The sequence below is a fragment of the Hyla sarda genome, chromosome 12 (assembly GCF_029499605.1).
Source record: "Hyla sarda isolate aHylSar1 chromosome 12, aHylSar1.hap1, whole genome shotgun sequence".
NCBI lineage: Eukaryota > Metazoa > Chordata > Amphibia > Anura > Hylidae > Hyla > Hyla sarda.
In genome coordinates this window covers 49,362,517-49,383,893 of record NC_079200.1, presented here as the reverse complement: position 1 = coordinate 49,383,893, position 21,377 = coordinate 49,362,517, and the positions used below count along the sequence as shown (strand labels likewise).

The 21,377-nt window shown below is 44.3% G+C and overlaps 1 protein-coding gene across 7 annotated transcripts in view; it reads left to right on the top strand.

The window, feature by feature from the left end:
- The window catches only part of MAPT (microtubule associated protein tau), a 120,153-nt gene that overhangs the window by 8,295 nt on the left and 90,481 nt on the right, over positions 1-21,377 (top strand). The window contains exon 1 of one of the 7 annotated variants that reach the window (XM_056548648.1): positions 18,105-18,239. The exons of the other annotated variants lie outside the window; for them this stretch is intronic. The gene's annotated coding sequence lies outside the window, so the exon portion shown is untranslated. Of the gene's footprint in view, positions 1-18,104; positions 18,240-21,377 lie in introns of those variants that run through there. 7 annotated transcript variants of the gene reach the window in all.

The following is a 21,377-nucleotide window of genomic DNA, read 5'->3' as shown; positions in this document are numbered from 1 at the left end:
ATACTGAAATAGACAGTGATTACAGCTCCCAGCAGATCTTTCTTACTTTTATATATAAGGATTTGCTTTCTCTATATTAGTTATCTACTTATTTTTCTTTAATCCTCCCTTTCTCCTATTTTTGGATGAAATTTTGGGCCTTCAGAACCAATTACCAGGTTTCCATAGAGTTCTGGTGTCAACATACAATGGTTTCAACATACAATGGTCGTCCTGGAACCAATTAATATTGTAACTTTAGGGACCACTGTACTATATATGAGCAGTGCAGTGTAGTAGACTATATAGAAGACGACCTACTTTGTCTTTCTCTGCTTCCGGTTGGGGAAGGTACTTCTGTTTATGAAATCCTATTTACACGTTTTGGTAGAAAACAGCACGGCTTGACACTACTGCAATTCACAGTACTCTGCTGGCCATGATCTAGTTATGGTTTCGCCATGGGAAAACTACATGAAAAATTGTTTTCCATCCATAAGGATAAGGCAAATACAGTAAGAGAAACTCCCAATGTATATACTGTAGTAGGCTCACAGTATACAGAGCAACACCTTAAGTCTAGTATATATTTTTTCTTTAAAAAAGGGAGCCGGAGGGTGACAGATACCAATGCATGGCATCCATCATAGGCTTTCACAGTAATGAGGTTTTCCATAGAAACTGTTCAAAAAGCAAAGATAAAGATAGATAGATAGATAGATAGATACAGATGGATAGATAGACATCAGATAGATATGGGAAAGATAGATATAGAATAACTAGACTGATGGATGCATAAATCAGATAGATAGTGGATGGAAGATAGATATGAGACTAATATATATATATATATATAAGATGAGATAGATATGACATTAATAGTAGATAAATAGATAGATAGATAGATAGATATAGAATAACTAGACTGATGGATGCATAGATCAGATAGTAGATGGAAGATAGATATGAGACTAATATATATGTAAGATGAGATAGATATGACATTAATAGTAGATAGATAGATAAATAGATAGATAGATAGATATAGAATAGGTAGACTGATGGATAGACAGATAGATAGTATGTAGAAGATAGATATGAGACTGATAGATATGAGATAGATATGACATTAATAGAAGATAGATAGATATAGAATAGGTAGACTGATGGATAGACAGATAGATACTATGTAGAAGATAGATATGAGACTGATAGATATGAGATAGATATGACATTAATAGTAGATAGATAGGATAGTATATAGAAGATAGATATGAGACTGATAGATATGAGATAGATATGACATTAATAGTAGATAGATAGGATAGTATATAGAAGATAGATATGAGACTGATAGATATGAGATAGATATGACATTAAAGGAGTAGTCCAGTGGTGTCTCACTGGTGAACAACTTATCTTAAGGATAGGGGATAAGTTGCAGATTGCGGGGGGTCTGACCGCTGTGGCCCCCTGCGATCTCCCGTACGGCACCCTGACAGCCCGCGGGAAGGGGGCGTGTCGACCTCCGCACGAAGCGGCGGCCGACACACCCCCTCAATACAACTCTATGGCAGAGCCGGAGCGCTGCCCTCGGCAATCTCCGGCTCTGCCATTGAGATGCATTGAGGGGGCGTGTCGGCCGCCGCTTCGTGCGGGGGTCGACACCCGCTATCTGGGCCGAGAGCCGGGGCCCTGTACTGAGAGATCGCAGGGGGCCCCAGCGGTCGGACCCCCCGCGATCTCAAACTTATCCCCTATCCTTAGGATAGGGGATAAGTTTTTCACCACTGGACTACCCCTTTAATAGTAGATAGATAGATAGTATATAGAAGATAGATATGAGACTGATAGATATGAGATAGATATTACATTAATAGTTGATAGATATAGAATAGGTAGACTGATGGATAGACAGATAGATAGTATATAGAAGATAGAAATGAGACTGATAGATATGAGATAGATATTACATTAATAGTAGATAGATAGGTAGATAGAAAGAAGAAAGCTGGTTATAAAATAGCTAGACTGATGGATAGACAGACAGATACAGTGGTCCCTCAAGTTACAATATTAATCGGTTCCATTGTATGTTGAAAACATTGTATGTTGAGACCAGAACTCTATGGAAACCTGGTAATTGGTTCTGAAGCCCCAAAATGTCATCCAAAAATAGGAAAAAGTGAGGATTAAAGAAAAATAAGTAGATAACTAATACAGATAAAGCAAATCCTTACATATAAAAGTAATAAAGATCTACTGGGAGCTGTAAATCACTGTCTATGTAGAGGACAGGAGCTTCTGGGGGGTCCTGTACAGTACATACAGTGTCCCAAAAAATTAAAATGGAGCTGTCCCCACTTGAAGCAGCTATCCCTGGTACAGGTAAAGAGTAGTACAGAACATGTAGTACCAACCTGTACTGTAGAGAGGCGCTACCAGACAGCCAGTCACTGCATGCACTTTAGGAATACAGGTGTTTTACCAGTGAATGCCCATTCTGATTGGTTGGTTCTTCCAGCCATTGACATTTTTTGCAGATCTGGACTGTCTGTAGCCTGTAGCATTGTATGTTGAGTCTGGTTTCAAGTTACAATGGTCCAGAAAAGACAAGTCAATGAGATAGATACAGTATTTGGTTGCACACCCTTTGGAAAAAATAACTGAAATCAGTGGCTTCCTATAACCATCAATAAGCTTCTTACACCTCTCAGCCGGAATGTTGGGCCACTCTTCCTTTGCAAACTGCTCCAGGTCTCTCTTATTGGAAGGCGCCTTTTCTCAACAGCAATTTTAAAATCTCTCCACAGGAGTTCAATGGGATTTAGATCCGGACTTCAGATCTGGCCACTTCAGAACTCTCCAGCGCTTTGTTGCCATCCATTTCTGGGGGCTTTTTTGACATATGTTTGGGGTTATTGAGGGAGATTTATCAAAACTTGTGCAGAGGAAAAGTTGCTGAGTTGCCCATAGCAACCAATCAGATCGCTTCTTTCATGTTGCTGAGGCCTTGTTAAAAATGAAATAAGTAATCTGGTTGCTATGGGCAACTGCTCCACTTTTACTCTGCACAGGTTTTGATAAATCTCCCCCATTGTCCTGCTGGAAGAGCCAAGATCTTGAACGCAAACCCAGCTTTCTGACACTGGGCTGTACAGTGCAACCGAAAATCCGTTGGTAATCCTCAGATTACATGATGCCTTGTACACATTCAAGGCACCCAGTGCCAGAGGCAGCAAAACATCATTGAACCTCCACCATATTTCACTTTAGGTACTGTGTTCTTTTCTTTGTAGGCCTCATTCCATTTTCAGTAAACAGTAGAATGATGTGCTTTACCAAAAAGCTCTATCTTGGTCTCATCTGTCCACAAGACGTTTTCCTGGGGTCCTCCTGGGTCTCCTGCCATAGTGTTTCATTTCATTTAAATGTTGACGGATAGTTCACGCTGACACTGATGCTCCCTGAGCCTGCAGGACAGCTTGAATATCTTTGGAACTTGTTTGGGGCTGCTTATCCACCACCCAGACTATCCTGCGTTGACACCTTTCATAAATTTTTCTCTTCCGTTCATGTCCAGGGAGATTAGCTACAGTGCCATGGGTTGGAAACTTCTTGATAATGTTGCGCACTGTGGACAAAGGCAAATCTAGATCTCGGGAGATAGACTTGTAACCTTGAGATTGTTGATATTTTTCCACAATTTTGGTTCTCAAGTCCTCAGACAGTTCTCTTCTCTTTCTGTAGTCCATGCTTAGTATGGCACATACAGACACACAATGCAACGACTAAGTGAACTGCTCTCCTTTTTATCTGCTTTCAGGTGTGATTTTTATATTGCCCACACCTGTTACTTGCCCCAGGTGAGTTTAAAGCAGCATCACAAGCTTGAAACAATCTTATTTTTCCACAATTTTGAAAGGGTGCCAATAATTTTGTCCAGCCCATTTTTGGAGTTTGCTGTGACATTATGTCCAATTTGCCTTTTTTCCCTCCCTTTTATTGGTTTAGTTCCAATACACACAAAGGGAATAAACATGTGTATAGCTAAACATGTGTTACTGCAATCCTTTTCTGTGAGAAATACTTCAATTTCAGGGGTACCAATATTTACGGCCATGTCTGTATATAGATGGAGAGAAGATAGAAGGATAGATAGATATAAGTAAGGGTATGTTTACACTACGGAATTTCCGTGCGTGGAATTGCATTGGGGTATTCCGCTGTATAAACCTTAACATTGTTGTGAATTGGCCTTCGCTGACCCATTCACACTGCGGAAATTCTGTGGCAGAAAATTCCACTGCTGAAAATGATCTGCTGAAAGAATGCCCATGTTCATTAGTTTGGTGTAATTATGTCCATCAGCGGTGACAGTGCAGGTCCTGGCGGTCCTAGAGCCGAAGTATTACGACGGTGACTGCTCAGATGGAGTCTTTGAGCAGAATTCCTGATCGGAATTTCGCACAGAGATTCTCTAGTGTGAACATACCCTAAGACTGGGCAGAACAACCATTTATGAGATTCTTATTTTTAATAAAAATCCAACAACATTATAGGGGTAGTAGTAAGGGAATGTGGACATACTAGGCCTCATGTAGGAAGGGATCAGATTGCTATTCCAAAGGATAATTCCAAAGGATAGGGGATAAGATGTCAGATCGCGGGGGTCCCGCCGCGTGGGACCCCCGGGATCTCGGCTGCAGGACCCACCTGTTGCGGCTTCCGAAACGCCGACCACGGTGACGTGAGACCGTGACGTCAAGGCCCCGCCCCTTAATGCAAGTCTATGGGAGGGGGCATGACAGCTGTCACGCCCCCTACCATAGGTTTGCATTGAGGGGGCAGAGCGTGATGTTACACGGGGGCGGAGCCGTGACGTCACAATGCTCCGGCCCCGTGATCGACAGTAATCAGACCCGGAGCGAACACGCTCCGGTTACTGATTTTAAAGGGAGGGGCCTGCAAGATCACGGGGGTCCCCAGTGGCGGGACACCCGCAATCAGGCATCTTATCCCCTATAGTTTGGATAGGGGATATAATGACTAAGCGCTGGAGTACCCCTTTAAATGTTAGAAGCAATCTGTTCCTTTACACTGGTTTTAATAAATTTCCCCCATCTCCCCGGTACGGGGAATGCCTGCCCCATTCTGGTGGTGATCTGGAGCGTTTGTTTACATGTGGGTATCCTGCTTGCGTATGGCTGTTCGTTTTAATGTATTTTGTACTTGTGTTGTGATTTTTATGTATACTTTGCCATACCTGTATACCCCTGTTTACATTGCACTCACACCCATGGTGGGTTGGATGACGTTGGATTATATTTGTAATTCATTTTTTATGATGTACATCCGCAGTATGCCCCATTTTTCTGTTGCTACCATCTCTTATATATGTATTTTAAGTGTATGTCTCTGATGTTTGGAACTTTATAATAAAGATGAGATTTTTTTATATGTTTTTGCTGTAGTCAGTTCATTTATAGGTTTATAGTTGGCTTAGTAGACATCAGTGCAGGATAGTAATACAGTATTGATGATATTCACTTCTTACTCCCTGTGGTGATTGAACTAGGCCCTGTTTCCATGGCAATGAAAGTACTAGGCCTCATTAATAGGTGCTGGAGGTCTCATTTTTTTCTATTGTTTTAGCTGATATTTTTCAATATTGTTGGAAGACATAGTCATCTGACAGGAAGGGTTATAATATAGAAAAAATGGTAATTAGTCTTTACCTTTGACTGACTAAAGGCAGCTGATTCACAGGTTTAGGTAAGAAGGAAAGTCAAAAAATTGTGGGGAATTATTTTATTTTATTTTAGTGGTCTGCAACCTGTGGCTCTCCAGCTTTTGCAAAACTACAGCTCCTAGCATGCCGGCAGCTGTAGTTTTGCACATGTGCAGTCACGTGTCTTCCCTATTGACAAGTACAGAGATCCTGATCAATAATGAAATGCCTCGTGGTGACCATTTACTGCTGCCCTTATATATCATGTATGACTGATCACACTGAACAATAACTTTATTTGGTTTGATCTGTCATTATTACTTCATCGTCTTAAGGGTGCACTCTCAAAACAGACTTCTAGAAGTCCATACATTGATATACCGGTGCAGTGTAGTGAGCATGGACATTTGTTTATCCTCCCCAATGGTGCACGCTATTGATACAGCCTCTGTATATGAGGCTAAACTAGAGGTTAGAGGTTGTATTGTGAGCATGCACAATCACCTATCTCCCTATTATGCACGCTCACTATTAGGGATCGACCGATTATCACGATTTTGGGCATTATCGGTATCGGAAATTACCTTGCCGATAAGCCGATAATGCCCCGCACCACCCCCACCGCACCGCGGCCGCCCCCCCCCCCCCCCGACCCACCGCGTCGCACCCCCACCGTAGTGCTGGGTGGTATAACGGTATGGATTTTTGCCAATACCGCTATACCGGTTGGGCCCCTCCCCCACCCTCCGAGTCAATAAAAACAAAAATTAAACTTACCTGTAATGGGGGTGGTCCGGGCCATCCATCCTTCCTTCCTTCCTGTAGTGTCCGGCTGCATTCCGGGTGGAGGGTGAACCGGTCCGGGCTGTCCTCCGGGGGTCCTCTTCTCCAATCCGGGCAGGCTCCGGCCTAGTACGCTGCATAGACGCCGCTACGCTGTGACGTCAGGTGCGTACTAGGCCAGAGCCTGCCCGGAGTGGAGAAGAGGACCCCCGGAGAAGAAGGACAGCCCGGACCGGTTCCCCCTCCACCCGGAATGCCGCGGGACACTACAGGTAGGGGGAGAGAAGCGGGTGGCGGCGGCGGCCTATGGCACCGCAAAAGCCACTGCAGTGCATTGATTTAAAGCGCCCGCTTTAAATCAATGTTCTGCAGCGGTGTCGAGGGGGGATAAATAGCCGATAACTTATACCGGAATATCAGTATAAGTTATCGGCTATCGGCCCTAACCTCCACCGATTATCGGTATCGGCCCTAAAAAAACGATATCGGTCGATCCCTACTCACTATACAGCCTCAGCTTTTCCTGCAGCGTTAAGAAGGCCATATAAGAAGGTCATAAGAACTTAAAGGGGTACTCCGGTGGTCAACGTGTTTTTCTGTTTTTGACTTACCCTATTTGTTTTGTTTCATTTCTATTCTTGTTGTTTAGCCTACTCTATTTCCGTTCTTTGTTGTCTTTTTATCCCCCACTTTGTTTTCCTATCTTTGCCTCTATTTACTGTTTCTGGCTGGGCTGAAAACCACAAATCCCAGCATGCCACATCCCTTGCTTGTTTGGGGCAGCTCCTTTTTTTTTTTTTTTCCCTGCCCTTTACCCACCTTACTATTTTCCCGGGTCGGCCCCCTTATACACAGCACACTAATATAATCAGCCCTGGTTGGGATACACTGGCATACACACACAAAAGGGACTACAACTCCCAGCATGTGTCATTCAGGAGTCTTCAGTCTGTGGTATAACACCAGCATGCTGCCTCTGTAGTCTCCTGGGGGTTGTAGTTTACCAGACCTCTATAGGGCATACACCAGTATTTTCCAACCAGGGCGCCTCCAGGTGTTGCAAAACTACTACTACCAGCATGCCCGGACAGCCAAAAGCTGTCCGGGCATGCTGGGAGTTGTAGTTTTGATACAGCTGAAAACACCCTGGTTGGGAAACAATGCACTTTGTTTGTAATATACTGAATAGGCTGGGCCAGTGTTTCCCAATCAGTGTGCCTCCAGCTGTTGCAAAACTACAACTCCCAGCATGCCCAAAGGCTGTCAGGACATGCTGGGAGTTGTAGTTTTACAACAGCTGGAGGCACACTGGTTTGGAAACAATGGTGTAACATGATATGTATGCTGAATAGGCTAGGACAGTGTTTCCCAACCAGTGTGCCTCCAGCTGTTGCAAAACTACAACTCCCAGCATGCCCAAAGGCTGTCAGGGCATGCTGGGAGTTGTAGTTGTGCAACAGCTGGAGGCACAATGGTATGTAAACACTAGCATACATGCACATAACAGGACCTACAACTCCCAGCATGTGTCATTCAGGAGTCCCCCCCCCCTTCACACAGAAATCATCCCCAGTCCGAGATTTATTCCACTGCAGTCTATACATCCCCAGCCCGTGCACTTTGTTATCCTCCCCTTCAGATAACACTCTTATCATCTCTGTCTTCAGTACAGACCTACGTCCTCAGAAGACAGAGCAGGGGGAGGGGAGATGAGGAGCTGTGTATGTCCTCTCTCTCTCCCCCTGCTCTGGCTTCTTTCTCTCATGCAGATCTACGTCCTCCGGGAGGGGGAGATGAGGGGTTGTTGCTTCTTCCTCTCATGCAGTTCTTAAAAAACAGAGAGAAAAAAAGCCATGACATGTTGTCCACAGCCTAATCCTAACATGGCCAACAGAAAGAGATCCAACACAGAACTACAGGACTTCCTGGCCCAACAACAGGTAAGAAAAAAAGACACATGCTACACAAACATATAATGCATGTCAATTGCAAAAAACATGAACATTAAAAGAAGATGCAATATAGCCAAAAATCTTAACCACCGGAGTACCCCTTTAAGGTCGGAGGTTGTATAGTTAGTGTACTGCCATTCTCTCATATTGGACCAACTAGTTGATATAGTATATATATTTATAGTGGGGCAAAAAAGTATTTAGCCAGCCACCAATTGTGCAAGTTCTCCCACTTAAAAAGATGAGAGAGGCCTGTAATTTCCATCATAGGTATACCTCAACTATGAGAGACATGATGAGAAAAAAAAATCCATAAAATCACATTGTCTGATTTTTAGAGAATTTATTTGCAGATTATGGTGGAAAATAAGTATTTGATCACCTACAAACAAGCAAGATTTCTGTCTCTCACAGACCTGGAACTTCTTCTTTAAGAGTCTCCTCTGTCCTCCACTTGTTACCTGTATTAATGGCACCTGAACTTGTTATCAGTATAAAAGACACCTGTCCACAACCTCAAACAGTCGCACTCCAAACTCCACTATGGCCAAGACCAAAGAGCTGTCGAAGGACGCCAGAAACAAAATTGTAGACCTGCACCAGGCTGGGAAGACTGAATCTGCAATAGGCAAGCAGCCTGGCGTGATGAAATCAACTGTGGGAGCAATTATTAGAAAATGGAAGACATACAAGACCACTGATAATCTCCCCAGAACCACACAGGGGGGGGGGGCACCTAATGAATGACCTGCAGAGAGCTTCCACGAAGGTAACAAAGGCTACCATCAATAACACACTACGGTGCCAGGGACTCAAATTATGCAGTGCCAAACGTGTCCCCCTGCTTAAGCGCTTAAGCCAGTACATGTCTGGGCCCATCTGAAGTTTGGTTAGAGAGCATTTGGATGATCCATAAGAGTATTGGGAGAATGTCATATGGTCAGATAAAACCCAAGTAGAACTTTTTTATAAAAACTCAACTTGGAGGAGAAAGAATGCTGAGTTTCATCCAAAGAACACCATACCTACTGTGAAGCATGGGGGTGGAAACATCATGCTCTGGGGATGTTTTTCTGCTAAGGGACCAGGATGACTGATCCGTGTAAAGGAAAGAATGAATGGGGCCATGTATCCTGAGATTTTGAGTGAAAACCTCCTTCCATCAGCAAGGGCATTGAAGATGAAACGTGGCTGGGTCTTTCAGCATGACAATGATCCCAAACACACCGCCTGGGCAACGAAGGAGTGGCTTCATAAGAAGCATTTCAAGGTCCTGGAGTGGCCTAGCCAGTCTCCAGATCTCAATCCCATAGAAAACCTTTGGAGGGAGTTGAAAGTCCATGTTGCCCAGCGATAGCTCCTAAAGATCCCTGCTCTAGAGGAGATCTACATGGAGGAATGGGCCAAAATACCAGCAACAGTGTGTGAAAACCTTGTGAAGACTTACAGAAAACATTTGACCTTTGTCATTGCCAAGAAAGGGTATATAACAAAGTATTGAGATTAACTTTTCCACCATAATTTGCAAATACATTCTTTAAAAATGTGATTTTATGGATTTTATTTTTTCTAATTCTGTCTCTCATAGTTGAGGTATACCTAAAATTACAGGCCTCTTTCATCTTTTTAAGTGGGAGAACTTGCACAATTGGTGGCTGACTAAATACTTTTTTGCCCCTCTGTATCTACTTTGCGGTATACAGTATATGGCCCGCCAAACTACTTTTTTTAGGAGACGCACAGGGTAAGGAGCATATAAGTATCGTCCTTTCGGCGACAGAGGATGGGATACATTTTGATTTTCACTAAGTCAAAATCAAAAGGATCCCATCTTCACCTCTTATAGCCATGCTATGGATTTAGGTTTGTAAGATAGCATGTGGTAAGAGCATGGTGAATGGGGACAGGAAGCCATTTTCCATTAATGCTTTCTATCCGTTGAATATGTTGCAGGCAAATTGCTACTTGGCACCAAACCATGAGTTCTGCTTTGCATTTCCATGTTACTATCTTTCAGTTTTACATTCGGGAATACATCATTTCCATTATGTATATTAGAGTTCCCTGTGTGTAAGACATTAGACTGGGTTCACACATAGTATTGGCCCCCCAGTTTTGCTGTCCCCATAATGCACCAACATGATAAATGATACTTGTCCGCTGCTGTATCTTTCTACCTGGTTCATGTCTATGTCCATCTGCTTCTTTCTCTTATTGTGATCATGTCCTTTGACTATTTGGTCCTAGGACTAGTATAAATGCACATATATATCAGATGGTCTCAGGGTCATACTTTTTAGGTTATTCATGTGTGTACATTCTAGTATCACAATGAACACATCTCAACTAATGTAGATCTACCAGCTCACTAGTAATGTACCTTAGTGTACTGTGGTCCACATATAGATGTACACATTACTAGTGAGAAAGGTGTGCATCTCCAATGAGATGTGTTTGCCCATAATTTGTTTGAGCTATCTTATGAGCCTGTTATGATGAACATGTTTATTTTTTAGGGTAGGGACGGTCCGGATAGTCACCCCATTAGGATCAGAATCGCCGCTTACATGAGCTTATTCTAGTGTGCAGAGCATGCATGACTATTATTATGGCTCCAGAAACATGGAAAATATCTAATTTTGGCTCTAATGCGTACTCCTGCATATGGAGCATGCATTTTATTAGCTAAATGTACCTGTCATCCTCTGTCCTAAATATAGTCCATACAAGTAAGAAGACAGCGGGTAGTCACAGATGTATATCCATATGAATCTGACATTAGACTGCATTCACATATCATTTTTACATTACGGGTGCCGGATCCGGCTGGGGGAGGGGCAAACCGTACCCCAGCCGGACCAGCGCTGAACTCCATTTACTTTAATGAGCCGACCGGAGTCAAGCGGTGACTCCGGTCGGCTCTTTTTTGACCCTTATCCGGTTTTATGACTGGACCTAAAACCCTAGTATACTACGGTTTTAGGTCCAGTCAGGAAACCGCATACGGGTCAAAAATGAGCCGACCGGTGTTCAGCGCTCGTCCGGCTGGGGTACGGGAGAGCCCGGTTTGCCCCTTCCCCAGCTGGATCCGACACCAGTAATGTTAAAACGAGATGTAAATGCAGCCTTAGACTAGTCAATTACTGGTAACGCCTATATATATCTGACTATGCATTATTTTGCTTTTTCCTGTAACATATACATAGTAACATAGTTCATAAGGTTGAAAAAAAGAGTCCATCAAGTTAAACCTATAACCCTAATGAATGCCTACTGAGTTGATCCAGAGGAAGGCAAAAAACCATCATACTAGAGGTAAAAATTATTTCCCGACTCCAAATATGGCATCAGAATAAATCCCTGGATCAACGTTCTGTCCCTATAGATCCAGAATCCATAACCTGTAATGTTATTACTCTCCAAAAATGCATCCAGACCCCTTTTGAACTCTCTTACCGAGTTCACCATGACCACCTCCTCCGGGAGAGAATTCCACATTCTCATTGCTCTTACAGTAAAGAACCCCGGTCTTTGCTGGTGTAGAAACCTTCTTTCCTCTAAACGTAGAGGATGCCCCCTTGTTATGGATACAGTCCTGGGTATAAATAGGTAATGGGAGAGATCTCTGTGCGGTCCCCTGATTTATTTATACATAGTTATTAGGTCTCCCCAAGCCTATTTTTTTTTTTCTAAACTAAATATCCCAAATTCTGATAATCTTTCTGGGTACTGTAGTCCTCCCGTTCCTCGTATTACTCTGATTACCAGTCTTTGAACCCTCTCCAGCTCCACTATATCTTTCTTGTACACTGGTGCCCAGTACTGTAAACAGTATTCTATGTGTGGTCTGACTAGTGATTTGTACAGCGGTAGAATTATTTCCCTGTCATAGGCATCTATGCCCCTATTGATGCACCCCATGATTTTATTTGCCTTGGCAGCAGCTGCCTGACACTGGTCACTACAGCTAAATTTACAGCTAAATTCTAGAAAAATAGTGCATGTACCCTTTTTTTCTCCCGTCAAAAATAACGTTATTAATAAAGGGCTATGACGGGTTAAAATCCCATAGGCTTTAATGGGATTTTGTAACGGCCGTATGGGATTTTGTAACAGCCGTTTAACGGCCGTTTTTAAGGTTTTTCATAACAGAACATTATAACGGCTCTTTAAAATGGAAGAACTTTATGGTGTGAAAGCAGCCTAAGGGGCATCTGATCTGTTGTTCTAGGGTATATCTACCTGGGATAATCCCTAGACTATATATATGGTACACTCATACCATATTTACATACTGTCTGTCCCCTGATGATGTCACGCCTACGTAGTCACAGAAAGGCGTAGGGAGGGCCTTGTAAGGTACTAAATTTGTTGATCAGATTGGGGGGCATTTACTAAGGGGTTTAGTCATTTTTTTCTGACTATTTTTGGCGCAAAATTGTCGCAATTGCGCCTACCCTATAAATTGTGCGACTTTCCCTAGCAAGAGCTAGAAAGTCAAAAAAAAAATTCCCGCTTAATTTACGCAAGTTTTCAGTTTTTACTTGCAGTGGTCAGGAATTTATTAACTGAGACAGTCGCAGTTGCGCAATAAACTGTCGCAACGGCCATAAAAATTGACTAAATTTACTCCAGCTCCAACATGGAGCAGGAAAAGCTACTGCCGCCCGGGCTCCGACATACTTTCTCCCCGCTACCCTCACTGCGCTACCGGGACACTGCAGTGATTTACATCCCCCCCTCTCACCTGCCAGCGCCACACAACTCCCATCTGTCTGCTGTTGCAAGACTACAAGTCCCAGCATGGCCTTACAGTGAGGACACGCTGGGAGTTGTAGTCTTGTAGCAGCGGGAGCTGAGCGGCGCGGGCGGGAGACAAGGGGGGGGGGGGTAGCGGGGAGGCCGTATGAGGAGCCCGGGCGGGAGACAAGGGGGGTAGCGGGGAGACCGTATGAGGAGCCCGGGCGGCTGCACTGTAATGTCAGCCCGGGCTCCTGCCCTGAGAGCCATAGGCTTTGGCTGTCAGGGCATGCTGGGTGTTGTAGGTTTGCAACAGCTGGAGGGCCACAGTTTGCAGACCACTGGTGTGTGGTCTGTAAACTGTAGTCCTCCAACTGTTGCAAAACTAAACAGCTGAAGGGGACCGGCGAAGAAGTTCACTTACCCTTCCGAGGCTCCAGCGACGATCGCTGACGGAGATCGTCGCGCGGCACTGTCGCGCGGCAGTGTCGCGCGGCAGTGTCGTGCAGCGCTGGATCCTACGGAAGCCGGTAAGTTGCGCAAGCTTCCCAACCAGGGTGCCTCCAAATGTTGCAAGACTACAACTCCCAGCATGCCTGGACACCCTTTGGCTGTCCGGGCATGCTGGGAGTTGTAGTTTTGCAACAGCTGGAGGCACCCTTGTTGGGAAACACTGGCCTAAAACAGTGTTTCCCAACCAGGGTGACTCCAGATGTTGCAAGACTACAACTCCCAGCATGCCCCCCCCCAGATGTTGCCATTGGCTGTCCAGGCATGCTGGGAGTTGTAGTTTTTCAACAGCTGGAGGGCCACAGTTTGCAGACCACTGGTTTGTGGTCTGTAAACTGTAGTCCTCCAGCTGTTGCAAAACTAAACAGCTGAAGGGGACCGGCGAAGAAGTTCACTTACCCTTCCGAGGCTCCAGCGACGATCGCTGTCGGAGATCGTCGCGCGGCACTGTCGCGCGGCAGTGTCGTGCAGCGCTGGATCCTACGGAAGCCGGTAAGTTGCGCAGGCTTCCCAACCAGGGTGCCTCCAGTTGTTGCAAGACTATAACTCCCAGCATGCCTGGACAGCCTTTGGCTGTCCAGGCATGCTGGGAGTTGTAGTTTAGCAACAGCTGGAGGCACCCTGGTTGGGAAACACTGGCCTAAAACAGTTGGGAAACACTGGCCTAAAACAGTCACCCTGGTTGGGAAACACTGTTTTAGGCCAGTGTTTCCCAGCCAGGGTGCCTCCAGATGTTGCAAGGCTACAACTCCCAGCATGCCTGGACAGCCTTTGACTGTCCAGGCATGCTGGGGCTTGTAGTTTTGCAACATCTGGAGGCACCCTGGTTGGGAAACACTGTTTTAGGCCAGTGTTTCCCAGCCAGGTTGCCTCCAGATGTTGCAAAACTACAACTCCCAGCATGCCTAGACAGCCTTTGACTGTCCAGGCATGCTGGGGCTTGTAGTTTTGCAACATCTGGAGGCACCCTGGTTGGGAAACACTGGCCTAAAACAGTGTTTCCCAACCAGGGTGCCTCCAGATGTTGCAAAACTACAAGTCCCAGGTTGGGAAACACTGTGCCCGGCCTCCGCCCCACCTTACTGTAAGGGCATGCTGGGAGTTGTAGTCCTGCAGCTGGGGGCAGGGGACAAGCTTGTCACTTGCCCACACATCTCCTGCACCACACAACTACAACTCCCAGCATGTCCTTACTGTAAGGGCATGCTGGCAGTTGTAGTCATGCGGGGCGGGAGATGTGTGAGCAGGTGATAATAAATGTACTAACCCATTTTTTTTGTTTTCTTCTCATTTCAGATCCGTTTATCCTGTGGACTCCTTCGGATTCGGTGGACTACTTCGATGACCAGCGTTTTTCTTTGTTTGATTTTAATAAAATGGTTAACGAGGGCTTGTGGGGGAGTGTTTTTTGTAATAAAAATTTTTTAAAACTTGTTGTGTTTTTTTCTTACTTTACTAGACAGGCTTAGTAGTGGAAGCTGTCTTATAGACAGAGTCCATTACTAACATGGGCTTAGCGCTAGCCACAAAAACAGCTAGCGCAAACCCCCTATTATTACCCCGGTACCCAACGCCACAGGGGTGCCGGGAAGAGCCGGTACCAACAGGCCTGGAGCGTCAAAAATGGCGCTCCTGGGCCTAGGCGGTAACAGGCTGGCGTTATTTAGGCTGGGGAGGGCCAGTAACAATGGTCCTCGCCCACCCTGGGAACGTCAGGCTGTTACTGTTTGGTTGGTATTTGGCTGAGAATGAAAATAGGGGGGACCCTATGCGTGTTTTTTTTTTAAATAAATAATTAAATATATTTAAAAAACGCATAGGGTCCCCCTATTTTTATTCTCAACCAAATACCAACCAAACAGTAACAGCCTGACGTTACCAGGGTGGGCGAGGACCATTGTTACTGGCCCTCCCCAACCTAAATAACGCCAGCCTGTTACCGCCTAGGCCCAGGAGCGCCATTTTTGACGCTCCGGGCCTGTTGGTACCGGCTCTTCCCGGCACCCCTGTGGTGTTGGGTACCGGGGTAATAATTGGGGGTTATCGCTAGCTGTTTTTGTGGCTAACGCTAAGCCCGGCTTAGTAATGGACTCAGTCTATAAGACAGCTTCCACTACTAAGCCTGTCTAGTAAAGTAAAATAAAAATAAAACACAACAGGTTTTAAAAAAAATTTATTACAAAAAACACTCCCCCACAAGCCCTCGTTAACCATTTTATTAACATCAAGCAAAGAAAAACGCTGGTCATCGAAGTAGTCCACCGAATCCGAAGGAGTCCACAGGATACACAGATCTGTAGAAGAAGTAACCAAAAAAAAAAAAAAAGTGTAAGTACATTTAGGGAGAAAAAAACTGTGTTAAAAAAATGTAATAAACACACACACACACTAAACGCCGTTTACCACTTCTGAGCCATGACTACAATTTACAGTGATCCCTCAACTTACAATGGCCTCAACATACAATAGTTTCAACATACAATGGTCTTTTCTGGACCATCGTAAGTTGAAACCAGACTCAACATACAATGCTACAGACAGTCCAGATCTGTAAAACGTGTCAATGGCTGGAAGAACCAACCAATCAAAATGGGCATTCACTGGTAAAACCCTTGTATTACTGAAGTGTATGCACTGACTGGTGTCTGGTATTACATGTTCTGTACACTTTACCTGTATCAGGGTTAGCTGCTCTTTTGGACACCAGGTGAGGGCGACTCCATTACTTGTTTGGGACATTGCCTGTACTGTACAGGACCCCTGAAGAAGCTCCTGTCCTCTACATAGACCAGTGTTTCCCAAGCAGGGTGGCCCCATCTTTTGCAAAACTACAACTCCCAGCATGCCCGGACAGCCTTTGGCTGTCCAGGCATGCTGGGAGTTATAGTTTTTCAACAGCTGGAGGCTCCCTGCTTGGGAAACACTGACATAGACAGTGATTTACAGCTCCCAGCAGATCTTTATTACTTTTATATGGAAGGATTTGCTTTATCTATATCAGTTATCTACTTATTTTTCTTTGTCACTTTTTCCTATTTTGGATGACATTTTGGTGCCTTTAGAACCAATTACCACGTTTCCATAGAGTTATGGTCTCAACATACAATGGTTTCAACTTACAATGGTTTTCCTGGAACCAATTAATATTGTAACTTGAGGGACCACTGTAGTTATTGAATTATTTAGATGTGGTGAAAAAGCTAAAAAAAAAACTCAAAAACAAAAGATCCAGAAGGAAACCAGCAGCCAAACCTATTCAGACAGCTGGAAAAAGGAACAGACTATTTTTTCTACTACATGAAGTAAATTTCCCACTTTTGCCTATGTGCGCCAAATTTATTAATGCCGTGCAACAATTTAGTAAATTTGTCGCACATAGTCATAAATGAAGTAGAAAAAAACAGGGTAAAAACCAGACTACGTAGTAAAAGATTAGTAAATGCCCCTCATTGTTGATACTGACTTTGTTTTTTTAACTGTGCCTACCAAGGTTTACTTATACACTGTACACTGTCCAGAACCCAGTGACCATTGCTGTGGATCCCTAGGTGGTATATCGCATACACTTGAATTAACACATTTTATGGTATATTTTGTGTAAAAGTTACATTTCAGGCACTTCCACACCTTTCCATTTTTTCTGTGTTCACATAGTAATTTAGTCGGTATTTCAACTAAAACCAGGAGTAGGCCCATGCACAAAAATATAGTTTTTCTTTGTGTTGGTCCCGCTATTGGTTTTAGTTAAAAATGCTGACTAAAATATTATGTGTGAAAATAGTTATACTTACATGCTGCAGCGATCATGGAGGTGTTCTTGCTTTTTTCAGAAACTGCATGGAGTCGTCACTACTAAGTGCACTGTGTATACTACTCTTTTGGACTTTGCGTAGCCCGTCATTGTTAGGAATGGGAGCATGTCGATGTCTGGCAACCCAGTTCCCACACTCCTGGTGCAGTCAAGGCAGGGAGCCAGCTCAAGTAATCTCTAGCAAGTAGGTTAAAATGCAGTGCTGAGTTAAGCGCCAACATAGCAAGCTCAGTTTCTAGTTTAGTCTCACAGGGCAGCCGTCATCTTCTGGATTTTTCAAGATGATCTGATAAGATTTGACAGTCATGTCAGGACACCTCAGTAGTGGTCATTACATATAATGTATGCAATTTCCGATGTACATATGTCATTTCTAGACCCTGTGGAAAGGTGGAAAGGGTTACAAACTCAGCTCTGGAGGCAGATTCCATGGCTCAGCTTTTGCAAACATGTAGGATATTGGCTCAGTTTCCTGAGAGAGGTACCCTGGGGTCACACACTGGATTAAAATGCTGCTATAATCTTCTGCTTAACCATTCAGGTTTGCATTCATTTGTTTTTAGAGCAAGAGGATGGCAAGAAACGAGGAAGAAATGCCAGGTGCATAGCCTGGAGGGGCTGGCAGGCATGTGCCCCAGTTGCCAAGCCATTCTGTCTTGACCAGGGTTTAATATACAGGGCTATGGCAGCTATGGCAACAAACAGAATATTCACCATGTGAAGGAAAGCAAAGGTATGCAAATAAAAAGTCTTCACATCCTTAAAATTCTTCACATTTTTTATGTAGCGGCCTTGTGCTAAAATCAATAAAATTAAAATCCCCCCCCCCCCCATCAATTTCCACTCAATACCCCATAAAACATTTTGCAAATACATTAACAGAATTTTACTTAGTACGTAGTTGATGCACCTTTGGCAGAGATTACAGTCTCAAGTCTTCTTTGGTATTATGCCACAAGGTTTGTACACCTGGATTTGGGGATTTTCTGCCATTCTCCTCTGCAGATCTTCTCAAGCTGTGTCAGGTTGGATGGGGACTTTAGGTAGAAACCATTTTTTTCAGTTCTATCCGGAGTTGTTTAACTGGATTCAAGTCAGGGCTCTAGCTGGGACATTCACAGAGTTGTCCTTAAAGGGGTACTCCGCCCCTAGACATCTTATCCCTTATCCAAAGGATAGGGGATAAGATGTCAGATCGGCGCGGTCCCGCTGCTGGGGAGCCCTGGGTTCGCTCTGTGCGTAATGACGGGCGATACAGGGTACGGAGCAGCGTGACGTCATGGCCCCGCACCTCGTGACATCACGGCCCGTCCCCTTAATGCAAGTCTATGGCAGGGGGCGTGACGACTGCCACGCCCCCTCCCATAGACTTGTATTGAAAGGGGCAGGCCGTGACATCACAAGGGGCGGAGCCGTGACGTAGCGATGCTCCGGCCCCTGTATTGCCTGTCATTACGTGCAGAGCGAACTCGCTCTGTGCTGTAATGATAGCACAGTGCCGCAGCGGAGATCCCGGGGCTCCCCAGCAGCCTGACATCTTATCCCCTATCCTTTGGATAGGGGATAAGATGTCTAGGGGCGGAGGACCCCTTTAAGCCATGCCTTTGTTGTCCTGGCTGTGTGCTTAGGGTCATTGTCTTGTTGGAAGATGAACCTTTAGCCCAGTCCGAGGTCCAGAGCACTCTGGATCAGGTTTTCATTTAGTATAACTCAATACTCCCAGCCACTGAAAAATGTCCCACACAGCAGGATGCTGCCACCACCATGCTACACTGTAGGGATGGTATTGGGAAGGTGATGAACAGTGCCCCGTTTCCTCCAGAGAATCTTGATTCTTTCTTACAGTCTGAGAGTCCTTTTGATGCTTTTTGCAAACCCCAGACAGCTTTTATGTGTCTTTTACGGAGTAGAGGCTTCTTTAAGGCCCTTATGCCCATAAAACCCAGATTGGTGGAGTTTGGCAGTGATGTTTGGCCTTCTGGAAGTTTCTCCCATCTGCACACAGGATCTTTGGAGCTTAGCCAGAGTGACTATTGGGTCCTTGCCCACTTCTCTTGCCAAGACCTTTCTCTCCCAATTCCTTAGTTTGGTGATGTGGCTAGCTCAAGGAAGAGCCCTGGTTGTTTAAACATTTCTTCCATGTAAGAATTATGTAGGCCTCTTTGCTCTTAGGAAATTTCAGTGCAGCAGAAAATGTTTGTACCCTTTGTCAGATCTGTGACTCCACACAATCCTGGTTTCTGAGCTCTACAGGCAGCAGTCTTTTCCTCATGGCTTGTTGACTCCAATCAAGGTGTAGAAACATCTCGGAGATTATCAAGATAAATAGCAAATTGTCTGAATACATTTGTCCATGCTAAATTTTAGTTTTTCATTTTAAATACATTTGCAAAAAGATTCTACAATTAAATTTTCACTTTGTCATTATGGGGTATTGAGTGCAGAATAATGTGAGAAAATATATATTTTTGAAGTTTTACACAAGGCCAAAACATAAAAAAATGTGTTCATACTCTCATAGAGTCTGTTTCTGACCGTTTGAGTGGACACATGCACATTTGTGGCCTGCTGGAGGTCATTTTGCAGGGCTCTGGCAGTGCTCTTCCTTGCACAAAGGAGGAGGTAGCAGTCCTCCTGCTGGGTTATTGCCCTCCTACGGCCTCCTCCATGTCTCCTGATGTACTGGCCTGTCTCCCGGTAGCGCTTCCATGCTCTGGACACTACGCTGACAGACACAGCAAACCTTCTTGCCACAGCTCGCATTGATGGGCCATCCTGGATGAGCTGCACTACCTGAGCCACTTGTGTGGGTTGTAGATTCCGTCTCACCACTAGAGTGAAAGCATTGCCAGCATTCAAAGGTGACCAAAACATCAGCCAGGAAGCATAGGAACTGAGAAGTGGTCAGTGGTCACCACCTGCAGAACCACTCCTTTATTGGGGTGTCTTCCTAATTGCCTATAATTTCCACCTGTTGTCTGTTCCATTTGCACAACAGCATGTGAAATTGATTGTCAATCAGTGTTGCTTCCTGAGTGGACAGTGTGATTTCACAGAAGTGTGATTGACCTGGAGTTACATTGTGTTGTTGAAGTGTTCCCTTTATTTTTTTGAGCAGTGTGTATATATATATATATATATATATATATATATATATACATACATATATATATATATATATATATATATATATATAAAAATGTATAAACCTTTTGGGGTCATACGTAGTCTTTCCTTTTCCCAGAGCAAAGATTCAGTTTACTTCCTTAGCAGCTGGGTATGGTTTGTCTTAGTACTGGGAAACATGTTTTCCAGTTTCCCATCCACTTACATTAGCTACGATGAAGCACAATCCTGGTGTGCGACATGAAAATCCTTGGCTATGTTACCTGTATCATGGCCAAGGCCGCCATGTAGCCTTAAAGCCATTTTCAACGGTAAACTATGGAAAATATAATTAAGGACAGTTAGTGGCTGGGTATCAAAAGCACCAGGCCTTCAGCAGAGGGAACGGCCCCACTATAATGGATACATAGAAGCATGCCTTGAGGGCTTCCCAACTATTTCTTAGCACTTAGTTCCATCAGATGCATTTATATGTGAAACAAAGCTCACAGCAAGTTATCTCCTTTTTTTTTTTTTTTTTTTAGATTTTTTAAACATATTTTAAAGATAAGAACAGAGACAGTAAGAAACATAATAAAATAAGAGTGTTAGGAGTTTGTGCATATGGGCTCGCAGGCCAATGTCCCATATCAAAAAGCAATAATAATCATACAGTGTAGATGTAACGACTGGAGATGTGGATCTGTTGTACCTTGTGTGGATGATGGCTTGAGCCGTACCAGGGAGCAGAGTCTAAGGTGCCGCT